Source organism: Watersipora subatra, chromosome 3, assembly GCF_963576615.1.
Source record: "Watersipora subatra chromosome 3, tzWatSuba1.1, whole genome shotgun sequence".
Taxonomy (NCBI): Eukaryota; Metazoa; Bryozoa; class Gymnolaemata; order Cheilostomatida; family Watersiporidae; genus Watersipora; species Watersipora subatra.
In genome coordinates this window covers 28,089,237-28,095,236 of record NC_088710.1, presented here as the reverse complement: position 1 = coordinate 28,095,236, position 6,000 = coordinate 28,089,237, and positions in this window count along the sequence as shown.

Genomic DNA, 6,000 nt, shown 5'->3' with positions numbered 1-6,000 from the left:
GCTGTATTAATCAATTTAAATAATTATCACTACTAATCCACGGTAGATTGTTTAGCTGTATTAATCAATTTAAATAGTTAGCACTACTAATCCACAGTAGATTGTTTAGCTGTATTAATCAATTTAAATAGTTAGCACTACTAATACACGGTAGATTGTTTAGCTGTATTAATCAATTTAAATAGTTAGCACTACTAATCCGCGGTAGATTGTTTAGCTGTATTAATCAATTTAAATAGTTAGCATTACTAATCCACGGTAGATTGTTTAGCTGTATTAATCAATTTAAATAGTTAGCACTACTAATCCACGGTAGATTTTTTAGCTGTATTAATCTATTCAAATAGTTAGCACTACTATTACACGGTAGATTGTTTAGCTGTATTAATCAATTTAAATAGTTAGCACTACTAATCCGTGGTAGATTGTTTAGCTGTATTAATCAATTTAAATAGTTAACATTACTCATCCACTGTAGATTGTTTAGCTGTATTAATCAAGTTAAATAGTTAGCACCACTAATCCACGGTAGATTGTTTAGCTGTATTAATCAATTTAAATAGTTAGCACTACTAATCCACGGTAGATTGTTTAGCTGTATTGATCAATTTAAATAGTTAGCACAACAAATCCACTGTAGATTGTTTAGCTGTATTAATCAATGTAAATAGTTAGCACTACTAATCCACGGTAGATTGTTTAGCTGTATTAACCAATTTAAATAGTTAGCACTACTAATCCACGATAGATTGTTTAGCTGTATTAATCAATTTAAATAGTTAGCACTACTAATCCACGGTAGATTGTTTAGCTGTATTAATCAATTTAAATAGTTAGCACTACTAATCCACGGTAGATTGTTTAGCTGTATTAATCAATTTAAATAGTTAGCACCACTAATCCACTGTCGATTGTTTAGCTGTATTAATCAATTTAAATAGTTAGCACTACTAATCCACTGTAGATTGTTTAGCTGTATTAATCAATTTAAATAGTTAGCACTACTAATCCATGGTAGATTGTTTAGCTGTATTAATCAATTTAAATAGTTAGCACTACTAATCCACCGTAGATTGTTCAGCTGTATTAATCAATTCAATTAGTTAGCACTACTAATCAACGGTAGATTGTTTAGCTGTATTAATCAATTTAAATAGCTAGCGCTACTAATCCACGGTAGATTGTTCAGCTGTATTAATCAATTCAAATAGCTAGCACTACTAATCCACGGTAGATTGTTTAGCTGTATTAATCAATTTAAATAGCTAGCACTACTAATCCACGGTAGATTGTTCAGCTGTATTACCCAATTTAAATAGTTAGCACTACTAATCAACGGAAGATTGTTTAGCTGTATTAATCAATTTAAATAGTTAGCACTACTAATCCACGGTAGATTGTTCAGCTGTATTAATCAATTCAAATAGCTAGCACTACTAATCCACGGTAGATTGTTTAGCTGTATTAATCAATTTAAATAGTTAGCACTACTAATCCACGGTAGATTGTTCAGCTGTATTAACCAATTTAAATAGTTAGCACTACTAATCCACGGTAGATTGTTTAGCTACATTAATCAATTCAAATAGTTAGCACTACTAATCCAGTGTAGATTGTTCAGCTGTATTAATCAATTTAAATAGTTAGCACTACTAATCCACTGTAGATTGTTTAGCTGTATTAATCAATCCAAATAGCTAGCACTACTAATCCACGGTAGATTGTTCAGCTGTATTAATCAATTTAAATAATTATCACTACTAATCCACGGTAGATTGTTTAGCTGTATTAATCAATTTAAATAGTTAACACTACTAATCCACGGTAGATTGTTTAGCTGTATTAATCAATTCAAATAGTTAGCACTACTAATCCACGGTAGATTGTTCAGCTGTATTAATCAATTCAATTAGTTAGCACTACTAATCAACGGAAGATTGTTTAGCTGTATTAATCAATTTAAATAGTTAGCACTACTAATCCACGGTAGAGTGTTTAGCTGTACTAATCAATTTAAATAGTTAGCACTACTAATCCACGGTAGATTGTTTAGCTGTATTAATCAATTCAATTAGTTAGCACTACTAATCCACGGTAGATTGTTCAGCTGTATTAATCAATTCAATTAGTTAGCACTACTAATCAACGGAAGATTGTTTAGCTGTATTAATCAATTTAAATAGTTAGCACTACTAATCCACGGTAGATTGTTCAGCTGTATTAATCAATTCAAATAGTTAGCACTACTAATCCACGGTAGATTGTTCAGCTGTATTAATCAATTCAATTAGTTAGCACTACTAATCAACGGAAGATTGTTTAGCTGTATTAATCAATTTAAATAGTTAGCACTACTAATCCACGGTAGATTGTTTAGCTGTATTAATCAATTTAAATAGTTAGCACTACTAATCTACGGTAGATTGTTTAGCTGTATTAATCAGTTTAAATAGTTAGCACTACTAATCCACGGTAGATTGTTTAGCTGTATTAATCAATTTAAATAGTTAGCACTACTAATCCACTGTAGATTGTTTAGCTGTATTAATCAATTTAAATAGCTAGCACTACTAATCCACGGTAGATTGTTTAGCTGTATTAATCAATTTAAATAGTTAGCACTACTAATCCACGGTAGATTGTTTAGCTGTATTAATCAATTTAAGTAGTTAGCACTACTAATCCACGGTAGATTGTTTAGCTGTATTAATCAATCCAAATAGCTAGCACTACTAATCCACGGTAGATTGTTCAGCTGTATTAATCAATTTAAATAATTATCACTACTAATCCACGGTAGATTGTTTAGCTGTATTAATCAATTTAAATAGTTAGCACTACTAATCCACGGTAGATTGTTTAGCTGTATTAATCAATTTAAATAGTTAGCACTACAATTACACGGTAGATTGTTTAGCTGTATTAATCAATTTAAATAGTTAGCACTACTAATCCGCGGTAGATTGTTTAGCTGTATTAATCAATTTAAATAGTTAGCATTACTAATCCACGGTAGATTGTTTAGCTGTATTAATCAATTTAAATAGTTAGCACTACTAATCCACGGTAGATTTTTTAGCTGTATTAATCTATTCAAATAGTTAGCACTACTATTACACGGTAGATTGTTTAGCTGTATTAATCAATTTAAATAGTTAGCACTACTAATCCGTGGTAGATTGTTTAGCTGTATTAATCAATTTAAATAGTTAACATTACTCATCCACTGTAGATTGTTTAGCTGTATTAATCAAGTTAAATAGTTAGCACCACTAATCCACGGTAGATTGTTTAGCTGTATTAATCAATTTAAATAGTTAGCACTACTAATCCACGGTAGATTGTTTAGCTGTATTGATCAATTTAAATAGTTAGCACAACAAATCCACTGTAGATTGTTTAGCTGTATTAATCAATGTAAATAGTTAGCACTACTAATCCACGGTAGATTGTTTAGCTGTATTAACCAATTTAAATAGTTAGCACTACTAATCCACGATAGATTGTTTAGCTGTATTAATCAATTTAAATAGTTAGCACTACTAATCCACGGTAGATTGTTTAGCTGTATTAATCAATTTAAATAGTTAGCACTACTAATCCACGGTAGATTGTTTAGCTGTATTAATCAATTTAAATAGTTAGCACCACTAATCCACTGTCGATTGTTTAGCTGTATTAATCAATTTAAATAGTTAGCACTACTAATCCACTGTAGATTGTTTAGCTGTATTAATCAATTTAAATAGTTAGCACTACTAATCCATGGTAGATTGTTTAGCTGTATTAATCAATTTAAATAGTTAGCACTACTAATCCACCGTAGATTGTTCAGCTGTATTAATCAATTCAATTAGTTAGCACTACTAATCAACGGTAGATTGTTTAGCTGTATTAATCAATTTAAATAGTTAGCACTACTAATCCACGGTATATTTTTTAGCTGAATTAATCAATTCAAATAGTTAGCACTACTAATCCACGGTAGATTGTTTAGCTGTATTAATCAATTTAAATAGTTAGCACTACTAATCCACGGTAGATTGTTTAGCTGTATTAATCAATTTAAATAGTTAGCACTACTAATCCACGGTATATTTTTTAGCTGAATTAATCAATTTAAATAGTTAGCACTACTAATCCACGGTATATTTTTTAGCTGAATTAATCAATTCAAATAGTTAGCACTACTAATCCACGGTAGATTGTTTAGCTGTATTAATCAATTTAAATAGTTAGCACTACTAATCCACGGTAGATTGTTTAGCTGTATTAATCAATTTAAATAGTTAGCACTACTAATCCACGGTAGATTGTTTAGCTGTATTAATCAATTTAAATAGTTAGCACCACTAATCCACTGTCGATTGTTTAGCTGTATTAATCAATTTAAATAGTTAGCACTACTAATCCACTGTAGATTGTTTAGCTGTATTAATCAATTCAAATAGTTAGTACTACTAATCCATGGTAGATTGTTTAGCTGTATTAATCAATTTAAATAGTTAGCACTACTAATCCACCGTAGATTGTTCAGCTGTATTAATCAATTCAATTAGTTAGCACTACTAATCAACGGTAGATTGTTTAGCTGTATTAATCAATTTAAATAGCTAGCGCTACTAATCCACGGTAGATTGTTCAGCTGTATTAATCAATTTAAATAGTTAGCACTACTAATCCACGGTATATTTTTTAGCTGAATTAATCAATTCAAATAGTTAGCACTACTAATCCACGGTAGATTGTTTAGCTGTATTAATCAATTTAAATAGTTAGCACTACTAATCAACGGTAGATTGTTTAGCTGTATTAATCAATTTAAATAGCTAGCGCTACTAATCCACGGTAGATTGTTCAGCTGTATTAATCAATTTAAATAGTTAGCACTACTAATCCACGGTATATTTTTTAGCTGAATTAATCAATTCAAATAGTTAGCACTACTAATCCACGGTAGATTGTTTAGCTGTATTAATCAATTTAAATAGTTAGCACTACTAAACCACGGTAGATTGTTCAGCTGTATTAATCAATTTAAATATTTAGCACTACTAATTCACGGTAGATTGTTTAGCTGTATTAATCAATTTAAATAGTTAGCACTACTAATCCACGGTAGATTGTTTAGCTGTATTAATCAATTTAAATAGTTAGCACTACTAATCCACGGTAGACTGTTTAGCTGTATTAATCAATTTAAATAGTTAGCACTACTAAACCACGGTAGATTGTTTAGCTGTATTAATCAATTTAAATAGTTAGCACTACTAGTCCACGGTATATTGTTCAGCTGTATTAATCAATTCAAATAGTTAGCACTACTAATCCACGGTAGATTGTTCAGCTGTATTAATCAATTCAATTAGTTAGCACTACTAATCAACGGAAGATTGTTTAGCTGTATTAATCAATTTAAATAGTTAGCATTACTAATCCACGGTAGATTGTTCAGCTGTATTAATCAATTCAAATAGTTAGCACTACTAATCCAGTGTAGATTGTTCAGCTGTTTTAATCAATTTAAATAGTTAGCACTACTAATCCACTGTAGATTGTTTAGCTGTATTAATCAATCCAAATAGCTAGCACTACTAATCCACGGTAGATTGTTCAGCTGTATTAATCAATTTAAATAATTATCACTACTAATCCACGGTAGATTGTTTAGCTGTATTAATCAATTTAAATAGTTAGCACTACTAATCCACGGTAGATTGTTTAGCTGTATTAATCAATTTAAATAGTTAGCGCTACTAATCCACGGTAGATTTTTTAGCTGTATTAATCTATTCAAATAGTTAGCACTACTAATACACGGTAGATTGTTTAGCTGTATTAATCAATTTAAATAGTTAGCACTACTAATCCGCGGTAGATTGTTTAGCTGTATTAATCAATTTAAATAGTTAGCATTACTAATCCACGGTAGATTGTTTAGCTGTATTAATCAATTTAAATAGTTAGCACTACTAATCCACGGTAGATTGTTTAGCTGTA